At 31.1% G+C, this 13,309-nt stretch overlaps 1 long non-coding RNA gene across 1 annotated transcript in view; it reads left to right on the top strand.

Moving 5' to 3' along the window:
* The first annotated feature begins 12,259 nt into the window (after positions 1-12,259).
* Positions 12,260-13,309, top strand: part of LOC107059500 (uncharacterized) — a 3,278-nt gene continuing 2,228 nt past the window's right edge. Inside the window, exon 1 of the long non-coding RNA XR_001472698.1 lies at positions 12,260-12,408. This is a non-coding gene — a long non-coding RNA (uncharacterized lncRNA). The remainder of the gene's footprint in view (positions 12,409-13,309) is intronic.

Genomic DNA, 13,309 nt, shown 5'->3' with positions numbered 1-13,309 from the left:
ATGCAAGACTAAGTGATAATATAATAACAAATAAATATAAACAATTAATAAAGAGATAAGCGAGGAGACAGAAGTTGCACAAAAAATAAGCAAATAAGAATTTTATTTTATTTAAGCTACCCCAAATAATTATAATTATAAACACATAAAGGGATAAAAGGACAGAGAGACTCTGAAGGACTTTAGGATCAGCACTCGACTTTTCTTTACTTTCGATAGGCTTCCGTGTAGGGACAGACAAAACCAAAGTTTATCCCTTTAAGCCTGAGTCGATGTTATCATATCCATAGGGCCTAAACTACCCCTACCCCACCACCGCATGCTTTTCGTCTCTAAAAAGGTGCCTGCGACCCGCTTAAGGTCCAAGAGGCATTGGACTGCTATTATGGTGGATTTTAGACTAAAATAAAATCCTAATAGGCCCACCTACACACCAAGTCAAATAAATAGGACAACACTTAGCACGTAAATCTCATATTGGCCTCTAAGTTTTTTATTTAGCATACTAGCAAACACACATAAAGTGAAAGGTCTCATGCTTAAGTGTGTGCTAAACAAGCAAATGCTCAATATAACAAATAGATTAATTTTAAATGGGCAAAAATAGTACAAGTCAGGTAAAGCTTATTAGACTGATTTAATTAGTAATTAATTTAAAATGGGCACTTTATAATAATGCAAATGGGCAAAAATATTTGAAAGCAATAGCAAATTATTAATGTTGAAATGTTTATTCTAAGTGGCAAAGCGATTTGATAATGCAGAAGTTAATATTTAGAGCAGATTTGGATTAGGGCAGTAGGTATTCAAAATGACGGATTTTACTAGCATGCTGAAACTAATTAAACCTATAGACAGAAAATCTATGTGAATGACATGTTGAAAACCATTGTTATAAATCTAATTAGTTTGACTAAGTAGTTAAAGCACTACAATTATTAAAGCCTAAATATTTAAAGTAAATACCATAACCAGGCTATTAATGTCAGATTAGATTGGTCGATTGACATGTTGAAATTGATGAAGTCCGATAAGCATGCTATCTTATTGATTAACATCAAAATCAACTAATTACCATGCTGAAAAATTATTATCAATCTTATTAATGAAGTCCTATAGGCATGATTTCTAAGTGAATTAATACAGAAAAATAACTAATTACTCTCACATTAGCAGATAAACAAAAGAAAAACAGTTTAGATTTTCTCCTTTGAGGTTTGTTAGCATGCTGAAAAGAGGTTATTGAACATGTAAGAATTAAGATTTGAGTTATCAACTAATATACTAAAGGTATCAAGCATTATTGATTCAAACTGATTAATTACTCTACTAGCATTTATTTGGAAAGATAGATTATGTAAAACTTAAGACTATTTATTATAAAAAAAACAAGACAAACAAATAGTTGATTTTAAGTAGATGATTTAGGTGATTCCGATATGTTGCATATTCTAATAATATTAGCAAAATACAGATTATATATCAATCACATGTAGTAAAATAAGATAAGTAAAGAAAAACAGTAAGCACATATATCCCCCTCCTTTTAGACGATTCCCCCAAGCTATATCATATATAGAGATAGTTAAAGTTATACAAATTATTACAAAATAATAATAGAGATTAAATAATATACAAAACATAAAATGAAATTAATTCGCCTATCATTTCCTTCCCATGACGACTCTTCATATCTTGAATAAGCTAAAGGATCATGTTCAACATCACATGGGCATACAAATATAAATGCAAAATATGGATCCTGTTCAACATCACAGGGGCATACAAATATAAATGCGAAAATACAAAGCCATTTTTAAAAGGTGATTATAGTATTGAAACAAATAACCACACACATACTCGTATTTTCTAGCAACAAAGTTCATACAACAAATAATAACAAATAACAGTATCACAAAAGGGGAGGAAAGGGAACTAACCCATGTGCTTCCTTTATTTGTTATAACCATTGAATTTGCAAGATAGATAATACTAATAAGAAAAGAAAGTTGTATTGATCAAAGGAACTAACCAGTCAAGCAAAACAATTATTCAACAAACAAACTTCAATCCGAATTGAATTAGAGTAGTCCACCGAAACACAAGAGTTTCTTCAATATATGAACAACTATTCTTTTCTTTTTGAAGAGTATTATAGAGTATTTTTTGTTCCAAGTATTAAAAGCATGAAGGTCAGTCTCAAATAGGTAGAGTGTAAGGTGTATATCAAGTGTTGGAGTGTTCAAGTGATTGTTCAGAGTATAAATCGTGAATGTCCAGTGTTAGAGTGTTGAGAGTGCTAAGAGTGTGTAAGTTGTTCCAGTCCCAAATGTGACAAGAGGGCCTTGATTATATACTAAGTGAGAGGGGACAACACTAATGGAAAAGAAATAATTAAGGGGTCAATTATAATATATTTTCCTTAGATAAAAATATTACCAATCAATGAAATACTATACAATAATCAGCCACAATTTTACCAAAAATAAAGCAAGTAAGAATCTGTTTTAATTTATTTAAAGCAAGCAAATTAATGCAATATAAAAGCAGGTAAGGAAAGAATTATTTACATAGGTTAAGAATCAAATTACATACCTTCATATACCTATTTCTGGCACCTCTATCTTTACCTTATTAAGACAAAAGATTTAACAGATTCCGCTTGTAGTTCACATCTACGACCATTTGCGGATTTGGGGAGTTGAAAGCATCCATGACTCTGCAAACAAAACAACAAACAACTTCTAAACTCCATTTTGGCAAAATTTGAGGGAAGATGATTCAAAATTATCATAGGGAACAGTCGGCATAATTTAGCAAATCAACCTAATCGCTTCTAAAGGGTGTTGGGGACCCTTAGACGATAGGGTGGCTAATAATTATGTGGATTGACGTCAAGGGTCAAACCACCTAAGGTTTATGCATCATGTATGATCTAAGTAAGATTTCTAAATTCAAAAGCAAACTAAAATCATATCAGAATACAATGACACATACTTTCGGAGCTCAGAAAATCAGCAAGACGTAGTTTACGAGATCAAAAATAGCAAGTAATTCATTATCAAACAAAATCCACCTAAATAAGCATGTATAAGAATCATGGCTTCTCCATATATACGAATTGAGAATATATAATGGGAAATTTTAAAAGAAGAGCTAACCTGGACGAATCCGTTGAGATCCATTTTAAACCAACCAAAACATCGTGGTTTGAGCAAACTCCATTATCATTATCTCACGCTGCTCATCTGCTGGAGTTGCTGGCCGAAAATAGGAAAATAAAGGAGCAGGGCTCGCCGGAGCTGCTGCCTGGTTGCTACTCTCGCCGGCTGGAGTTTGCTGGTGGCGCCGTCTGGTTGTTGCTGTTGTTGGCTGCTCGCTGGTGGAGAGAAAAGGAGGAAGAGAAGAGTAAATTTTTAGGGTTTTGGTCTTTTTGAAATAGGAAAGTAAGGGGAATTGAACTTAACCGTTAGATTAGAATTAGATGAGTGGCTAGGATTTAATTTAGAGATGGACGGACGGGATTAAATCACTTGGAATTTGAAATTGAAATAAAAAAGGACCAAAAATGAAATCAACAAAGGCTAAAATTGAAATGAGAATTCTAATTGAAGTGGCTAGAATTGAAATGAATTAGAATAGAATAGGCTAAAAGTTAAATGATTTAAAGGGAATTTAAAGAAATGATATCCAATTAACATACTACAACTATTATAATTAAAATCACTTAAATTTTTAAAACATTTGAATTATTTTGAGTTTTACTAATAATTTTTAAAAAATATTTTAATAGTATTTACGATAATTTTATAAAGTATGCATACTAAAATATATAATTTTTAGACAAAATCGACTAAAATTTTTTAACTCGAAATATATTTTAAAATAAGTGTTTAATCGGATAACATTCCCAAAAGGGGTTAAAGGTCGGTCAAAATTGGGTGTCAACAAGCATTGGGTTAGTTCACCCACGCACCAATCATGATTCAATTCAGCGAAGTTGTATAGTTTTGAAAGTAAATCCTATGAGTTTTTTATGATAATTCGTTTGAATTCTTGTGAGTTGTTTTGTTGAAGTTTTCTTGAGATTTGATTCATGTTTTCGGGTGTAATTTTGAGTTGAATCTTTCACACTTTGAATTTATAGTTGATTCTAAGTGTTTGGGGAAAGACCCAATTGAGTTTAGAGGGTTTAGAGTTGAAAACGAAGGAGGAAGTTCGTCAAAATCTGGGGAATGGGGGTGGGGCGTCGTGCTAGCCAGCACGCCCCAAAGAACTCTCTAAAGTATTGACCCTGGTGCGCCGCGCCAGCCAGCGCGCCCCTACTTCATCTCTGAAGTTTTGGGTCTGGAGCCCTGCACCACTCAGAGCGCCAGGGATGCCAGATCTTCTACTTTTTCCCCTTCTTTCCGTACTAGTTCCTTAGCAACGTACCTATATTTTCTAGTTGATTCCAACACTCTAAGGTACATCTAAACATCATGAAATCATTCATAAACATGAGATCATGAACCTTGAAATCCATAATTCAATTCAAGGAAAGTTAAGAGTCAAGTCTATAAGTTAAGAAGCAAGTCAAGAGAAGTTTATAAAGTTTTCAAAAGTCTTTCACAAACGTTTTAACTTTGTTTTAAGACTTAAGTTTCGAGTTAAGCAAAGAGTAAAGAGTTGAGTTCATTTATTCAAATATTATAAGGGAACTAAGTATTCCCAAGAATTTAAAATATTTTCACATTTGAACAAGAAAGGGAAACACCGATTTCCAAGAGAGTTTTTAAGATAAGTTTTGAGTAATTATCTCAAATCAAAGAAAGAAATTATGTTTTAAAACATAAGAGCTAAGTATATTTTTGGGAGTAGTATTGAGCACCGATATGGGAATGCGAGTTCATATTAACTCAAGTCTCCATAAACCATGTAGCCATCATGGGTAGTAAAGGATCATACTTTTTAGATGACTCATTAAGTGCTTTTTAGCATAGACTAGTGGAACCACTTAGTTAAGGCGTTCTATATGACGGGGTCGCCGCTCGGCCCGCATTAGAGGGGAAGATTAGCAAAGCGGGAAAAGAAAGAGGGAAGGGGAGCAGCAACTTATTCTCTTCGCGAAACTTCTTTGGAGGAATGGGCCAGACCGGGTCATTTCTCAAGAACAATAGCTAAAGGGCCTGATACTACCACTTGGATCTGGAACCTACATGCTGATGCTCACGATTTCGATAGCTATACCAGTGATTTGGAGGATATCTCTCGAAAAGTATTTAGTGCACATTTAGGTCAACCAAAGAAAGATGATGGAGAGTTGACCGAAATGTGCACTAAATACTTTTCGAGAGATATCCTCCAAATCACTGGTATAGCTATCGAAATCGTGAGCATCAGCATGTAGGTTCCATGTATTCCACGATGCTCGTTTTTCTAATTATGAAGTGTGGCTAAGTTATCCAACTCACATTGGGCCTAGTGCCCAGGTGGTTTGGCCAATAGTAGGCCAAGAAATATTAAATGGTGACGTAGGCGGGGGTTTCCGAGGAATACAAATAACCTCTGGTTTTTTTCAGCTTTGGCGAGCATCTGGAATAACTAGTGAATTACAACTCTATTGTACAGCAATTGGGGCATTGGTCTTTGCAGCGTTAATGCTTTTTGCTGGTTGGTTTCATTATCATAAAGCGGCGCCAAAATTGGCTTGGTTTCAAGATGTAGAATCTATGCTGAATCACCATTTGGCAGGGCTACTAGGACTTGGGTCTCTCTCTTGGGCGGGGCATCAAGTACATGTCTCTTTACCGATTAACCAATTTCTAAACGCTGGAGTAGATCCTAAAGAGATACCACTTCCTCATGAATTTATCTTGAATCGAGATCTTTTGGCTCAACTTTATCCCAGTTTTGCCGAGGGAGCAACCCCGTTTTTCACCTTGAATTGGTCAAAATATGCGGACTTTCTTACTTTTCGTGGAGGATTAGATCCAGTAACTGGGGGTCTGTGGCTGACTGATATTGCCCATCACCATTTAGCTATTGCAATTCTTTTCCTGATAGCGGGTCACATGTATAGGACCAACTGGGGTATTGGTCATGGACTAAAAGATATTTTAGAAGCCCATAAAGGTCCATTTACAGGTCAGGGCCATAAAGGCCTATATGAGATCCTAACAACGTCATGGCATGCTCAATTATCTCTTAACTTAGCTATGTTAGGCTCTTTAACCATTGTTGTAGCTCATCATATGTATTCCATGCCCCCTTATCCGTATCTAGCTACTGACTATGGTACACAACTGTCATTGTTCACACATCACATGTGGATTGGTGGATTTCTCATAGTTGGTGCTGCCGCGCATGCAGCCATTTTTATGGTAAGAGATTATGATCCAACTACTCGGTACAACGATCTATTAGATCGTGTCCTTAGGCATCGTGATGCAATCATATCCCATCTCAACTGGGCATGTATATTTCTAGGCTTTCATAGTTTTGGTTTGTATATTCATAATGATACCATGAGCGCTTTAGGGCGTCCTCAAGATATGTTTTCAGATACCGCTATACAATTACAACCCGTTTTTGCTCAATGGATACAAAACACCCATGCTTTAGCACCTGGTGCAACGGCTCCTGGTGCAACAGCAAGCACCAGTTTAACTTGGGGGGGTGGCGATTTAGTGGCAGTGGGTTTTCCTCATGAATTTATCTTCAGTTCTGGCAGCGTGGGCAAGACGTTGTATCACCACTTAGGCTCATAGTGGTGGTTGTCAGTTAGAGAATCTCCCACATAAACTATATTACTTTATTATATGAGTAAAGTTGAGTTTGTTGTTGCATTTTCTTTAACGAACTAAGTTGTTTTCCACTGTTTTACAAGCTTTCTATATATTGCATATGTTTTATTACTTTATATTAAGTTAAGCTATTCAGTAGTTGAGTAAAGCCAAGGTAAGTGTTCCTTTCAGATTCATTTCAAGCCTATGTTATGTTTAGCATTCCAACTCGCATACTCGTACATTCAATGTACTGATGTCAGTTGGTCTGCATCTTCTTATGATGCAGACACAGGTAACCAGGATCATCACACAGCGCCTCGTTGATCCATTTGAGCACTCAGAGTCAGTTGGTGAGCCTCCTTGCATTCCGGAGGACTCCTTTTACTTTGCTTTCAGCATTTCATTGTTAGGATGATCGGGGTCTTGTCCCGACATCCCTTTTTGTTTTAGAGGATTCATAGACAGATAGTTATAGTTCTTTAGTCTTATTCATTTCAGGTGTATACGTTTAAGACTTGAGTTGCCATTTTGGCTAAGTTATTGCATGAGTTATATACTTTTTATGTTTAAGTCTTCCGCTGACTAAGTAAGCCAGGCCAAGGGTTCGTTTGGGGCTAGCAATGGTTCTCGAGTGCCAGTCCCGCCCAGGGTGTAGGCTCGGGGCGTGACACGATTTCACACTGATTCCATATTATGATTTCATATCATGAGATGGAATACCATATTCTCCAAGAATCATGATTTGGGAATTCCATATCATGATTTGAGATTTTTTAAATACAAAAGTTGACCCACAAGTTTATATTTTGTTAAAACAACCCCACATTTATATTTACTAACCATTTATTTCATATGTAAATAAAATTAATAATCACATCATTACTTTTTAAAATTTATTATTCTCACCAATATAAAATTTACTATTGCTTTAAATTTGGTGAATATAAATAATAAAGTAGGAATTGATTTGGTGAATATAAATAAGAACGGATGAAATAATATTTTTTGATTTTTCATAATACAAAAAACTTCTCTTTCGGCTACATGTGAAAATGATTAAATCAATTTAATATGAAAAAGGACAAAATTGGTGATGTATGTTCGATAATCACTACTTCCAATATGTTTGATTTTAGCATGAAATTAATGCACTGACAATGTGTAATTGCACACAAGTGAAACAAGGCATGAACCATATGATATTGACACACAAGTGAAAATTGTCATAAGTTTTATAGTATTACATAATTATTTGCGAGAATATCAAAGGAGTGATGAAATATTTGTGGTCTATGAGCATGAAAATATAGTTGTGATGATATTGACCAACAAATGACACAAAGTAACAATGTAGGTTCGTCTTCTCAGACATATGATCGAGAAATTCAAATTCAACGTGAGAAGATTGACCGTACTATGTGGGAGGATTATATTAAATACTAGTACACTACAATTTATGTTCAATATTTTTATTGAATTAAAGTTTGATCAATTAAATTTAGATATTGAAACAGTTAATTAAGCGGAGAACAAATAACTTTGTAATAATTTATTATGTGATTTTATAATTTTTTGTTTATTTGATAAGATTGAATAAACAATTGGGGCTATTTTAATAGTTTTACAACATATGAGATTTTTATGTTTATGAGAAAATATACAACACAAAAATTTAAACAATTGGGGCTATTTTAATAGTTTTACAACTTATGAAATTCTTCTGTTTATGAGAAAATATACAGCACAAAAATTCCATATCGCATGTCCAAACAAAACTTCAACTTCATCTCATGATTTCATATTATGATATCATATTATGATTTCATATCATGATTTCATATCGCATGGTCAAACGGTCCCTAAGAATTTAATCTTTTCTTCTGTTTCTACTAAAATATTTTACGTTATTTACTAGAATTTTTAACAATTCTTCCATATGAACTAAAAATTTAATTTTTTTCTTCTATTTCTAGTAAATATTTTACCTTGTTAACTAGAATTTTTAACGTTTCTTCTAATTCTACTTATACTTTTTTTAAATTTTTTTTTTTTATTATTTTGACTTTAACTCAAGGGTCTTCATAAATTCATTATCATAATTATTTTTTCCTTCTTTTTTGAAATTTTAATAGTTTGGAAAAAAGGCCTCCATGTTTGCAATATTGGTGCACTTTTGATTTTCATGTGGAGTTATTATTTCTATTAAATATATATTTAAAAAAAGACGGTTGAATATTCTATACATAAATCTGAACAAAATCAATGTTAAAAAATAGGCAAAAATTTGGAGGATGTTCAAAAGTGCGTCAATATTGCAAACATGAAGGACTATTACGCTCTATATGAAAACTTAGGGATGACTTTGAGCCTTAACACAAAGATGAGAGACTATTTTCTATCAAAAAGAAAGAATCCACAGTTAATTATTGATTTTATATAATTCATATATAATCTTTCATTGAGAAAAAGTCCAAAATAGTCACTTATCTTTGATTTATTTTTAAAGTAATTATTAAATAAGTCATTTTTAATAACATAGATTAATATGGAGAAACTAATATAAAGAAGGACAAATTTTTCAAATCATAATTAATTTATATTTATTTTAGGTATAATTTCAGAGACCTCCTTCGAGATTTTGCTCTATAACACTCACCTTCACTGTGGTTTACGATATTACGCCTACTTTTCTTATTTTGATTTTTTTTGTAACCATTCCTTTAACCTATTTAAAATGAATATAAATTAATTATGATTTGATTAATTTGTCTCTCTTCATATTAATCAATATTATTAAAAAATGACTTATTTTTATAAATTCTTTTAAAATAAACTAATATGAAAAATAGGCAAAAATTTGGAGGATGTTCAAAAGTGCGTCAATATTGCAAACATGAAGGACTATTATTGCTCTATATGAAAACTTAAGGATGACTTTGAACCTTAACACAAAGATAAGAGACTATTTTATGTCAAAAAGAAGAATTCACTGTTAATTATTGATTTTATATAATTCATATATAATCTTTCATCGAGAAAAAGTCCAAAATAGTCACTTATCTTTGATTTATTTTTAAAGTAATTATTATATAAGTCATTTTTAATAACATGGATTAGTATGAATAAACTAATATAAAGAAGGACAAATTTGTCAAATCATAATTAATTTATATTTATTTTAGGTATAATTTCAGAGACCTCCTTCGAGATATTGCTCTATAACACTCACCTTCCTTGGGGTTTACGATATTACGCCTACTTTCCTTATTTTGATTTTTTTTTGTAACCATTCATTTAACCTATTTAAAATGAATATAAATTAATTATGATTTGATAAATTTGTCTCTCTTTATTTATATATATATTATAGTATTAACTTGTTTGTGTTGATTTGTTTAAAAAGTATTTATTAAATAAGTCGTTTTATTATTAATATGAAGAAATTAATATAAAGAGTGACATATTTGTCAAGTTATAATTGATTTATATTTGTTTTAAATAGATATAAAGAATGGTTACAAAAAAAATAAAAATAAAGGGAGGTAGGTGTAATATCAAAACCCCCAGTAGAAGTGAGTGTTATAGATCGAAACCTCAAGGCTTGTTTGTGTTGATTTGTTTAAAAAGTATTTATTAAATAAGTCATTTTATTATATGAAGAAATTAATATAAAGAGTGACATATTTGTCAAGTTATGTTTGATTTATATTTATTTTAAATAGATATAAAGAATGTTTACAAAAAAGAAGAAGTAGGTAGGTGTAATATCAAAAACCCCAGTCGAAACCTCAAGATAGGTTTAATTTGTCAGGTTATAATTGATTTCTATTTATTTTAAATAAATTTAAAGAATAGTTAAAAAATAAATAAATATGGAAAGTAGGTGTGATATCATAAATCACAGAAAATATGTGTGTTATAGAGTGAAACCTCGAAGTAGGTGTAATTTCTCAAGTTATAATTGATTTATATTCATTGACATATTATTCTAATGAAGAAAATAATAGAAAAATCACTAGAAAATTACAGAATCTCTAAAAGGTGTTTGATTAAAGATTAAATAAAGAATTTACATTAGTATTTAATCATATTTTGCTTATTTTCACTTCGGTGGTCGGATACACTAGTTTATATCTATTTTTTTTTTATATATTTATATTGATTTGAATATAAGTTATGCTGAGATTAGTTATGATGGGATAAATTATATTGGGATAAGTTATGCTGGAATTAATTAGGATGGGATTAATTTTTATTGCTTGTTTGGTTTGTCATTTTCAAATTTATATTCATGGCATAATTTCTAAGAATGAGTTGTTTGTTTACAAAAATACCCTTTACCTTATTTAGTTTTTACATTTTCTTTGCAAGTTTAGTTATTCATTCTTAAAAATAAAAATTTCATTTTATTTAACTTAAATATTTTTGGGTGTGCATTTCCATGATTGTGCCGTGTGTTTTTTAAATTAAACTTTCATCTTATTTAACTTACAAATAAAACTTCCATCTTGTTTAGCTTAAAATAAAATTTCCATCTTTTTAGCTTAAAAATAAAATTTTCATCTTATTTAGTTTTAAAATAATATATTCATCTTATTTAGCTTAAAAATAAAACTTTCATTTTAAGTTTATTAAAAGTAAAAGAAATTTTATTATTAAAGTTATCTACATTTTAATTGATGAATAAAATATAATTTTTAAGTGAGTAATAAACTATTTAATAAAAAAATATGCAATTTAGTAGTGTAGTGAACATTGATGAATCAAAATATAAATAAACATAAGAATTAGGCAAAGAAATTCAACTTATATTATATTAATAAATAAAAATTGTATTTATAAAATGTAATTTTAATTAAAAAAATATATTATCATAAGAGTAACGAATAATTAAGGTTGTGAATGTTATTATAAATGTTGTTAAAAATTATATTAATATATATGAATGTAAAGTGGTGTATAAAAGTAGGGTTTAAGGAGGGTATTTTTGTTATTTTACCTATCCAATCCCTGGGGATGTTATTTCACCCCCAAAAAGGGATAACTTATTCTAGGACTAACTGTTAATCCTGTGATAAATTATCCCACCCTTGGCAACCAAATATCAGATTAAAGGTCACTTAAATATTATCCCTAGATAAAATCCTCTTGTCCATCACACCAAACGACTCCTAAAAGTATAAAAATCTTTAGAAATATTGATTGAACTTTTTATCCTTCACTAAAATATTCTAATATTAGATAAATTGTCTTTTACTATTTTTCACAATTAACCATCGTTTGAATATTATCCCAATAAATAATTATTGACCTTCTACTATATTATAAGTGTGAGATATGCCCATGGTATCAACATGTTAGTTAATTGCCAATAAAATTCACATTGGGGATATTTTAGTCTCTTAACAACACTTTTTAATGCTACGTGTCCTTTAATAGAATGGTAATACCACCCAACAAACACTTTCTTATGCTACGTGTCCTTTAGACTGAATACCAATGCAACAACTATATTTTTATCTCTCCACATGATCTTCTCTTTCTTCTTCAGTAACATCCTTCCTCTCAAACTCAAACCAAAGTTACATTGTAGCTTGTCAGATACAGATCTCTTTCTACTTTGTGTATGATTTCAGTTCTAGTAAGCTTTTTACTTCGTTTAACTTTTGGTTATTGCAATTATCTGCTGGTAATTTATTTCAGAGTTTCTGAAATCACTTTCTCAAACAATACTTCTACAAGGCAAGAGGAAAGATCAATGATACTTATACAATAATTGGTTCACCAAATCATGTTTCCATCTCTCCATGACATTGCATCCGTATATTTTTGGTCCAATTATCCACTTTTTTAATGTTATTATTAGTACTAAAATCTATTGAAGTGGAATATGCACCCCAATTGTTTGATGATATGACTCACAGATTGTTATTTTGAAGTGAGTTGCTTTAATATAAATTTTTGCTGCTTTTAGGAAAGAGCTTTACTCGATGTTATTGGTGACTTGGGGCTAAAAGGACCTTATGAAGATGATTTTACTAACTTTAAATATAATCTATATTGAATGAGAGGTGTTATGTTTTTTAGATAGTTGCAATCTACTATGCTTAAATTGTCTTTGATTTTGATTTGCTCAAATTTATTGAAATAAATTGATCTCTTATATAGGAATTTTAATATTTCTATTGGTGGATAAGGACTGACAAGCAAAGATATTGAAACTGATTCTTGAAAACTTTAGTCACTATATCTAATCTGGTAGTGAATCTTCTAAGTTCTAACCCTCATTCACATGTTCCATTTAATGTAGCTTTATAAATTTATGATATGACATGCGTAGAAGTCACTCGAGGATGTTTTTTTATAGGGATAAGGATCTGAAAAATATCTCAACTTTGGTCGGATTTGCTGTTGTGATACTAAACTTTCATGAGGACCTATTACCTACCTAAACTATTTAATACCGTATTTTAAACATATATATTTGCGCACGTGGACATAAAAAATAATGCAAAATTATAAATAGTAATGTGTCCACGTGG

The sequence above is a fragment of the Solanum tuberosum genome, unplaced genomic scaffold (genome assembly GCF_000226075.1).
Source record: "Solanum tuberosum cultivar DM 1-3 516 R44 unplaced genomic scaffold, SolTub_3.0 scf00022, whole genome shotgun sequence".
In the NCBI taxonomy this organism is placed as follows: Eukaryota; Viridiplantae; Streptophyta; class Magnoliopsida; order Solanales; family Solanaceae; genus Solanum; species Solanum tuberosum.
This window is presented reverse-complemented; position numbering and strand designations above follow the sequence as displayed.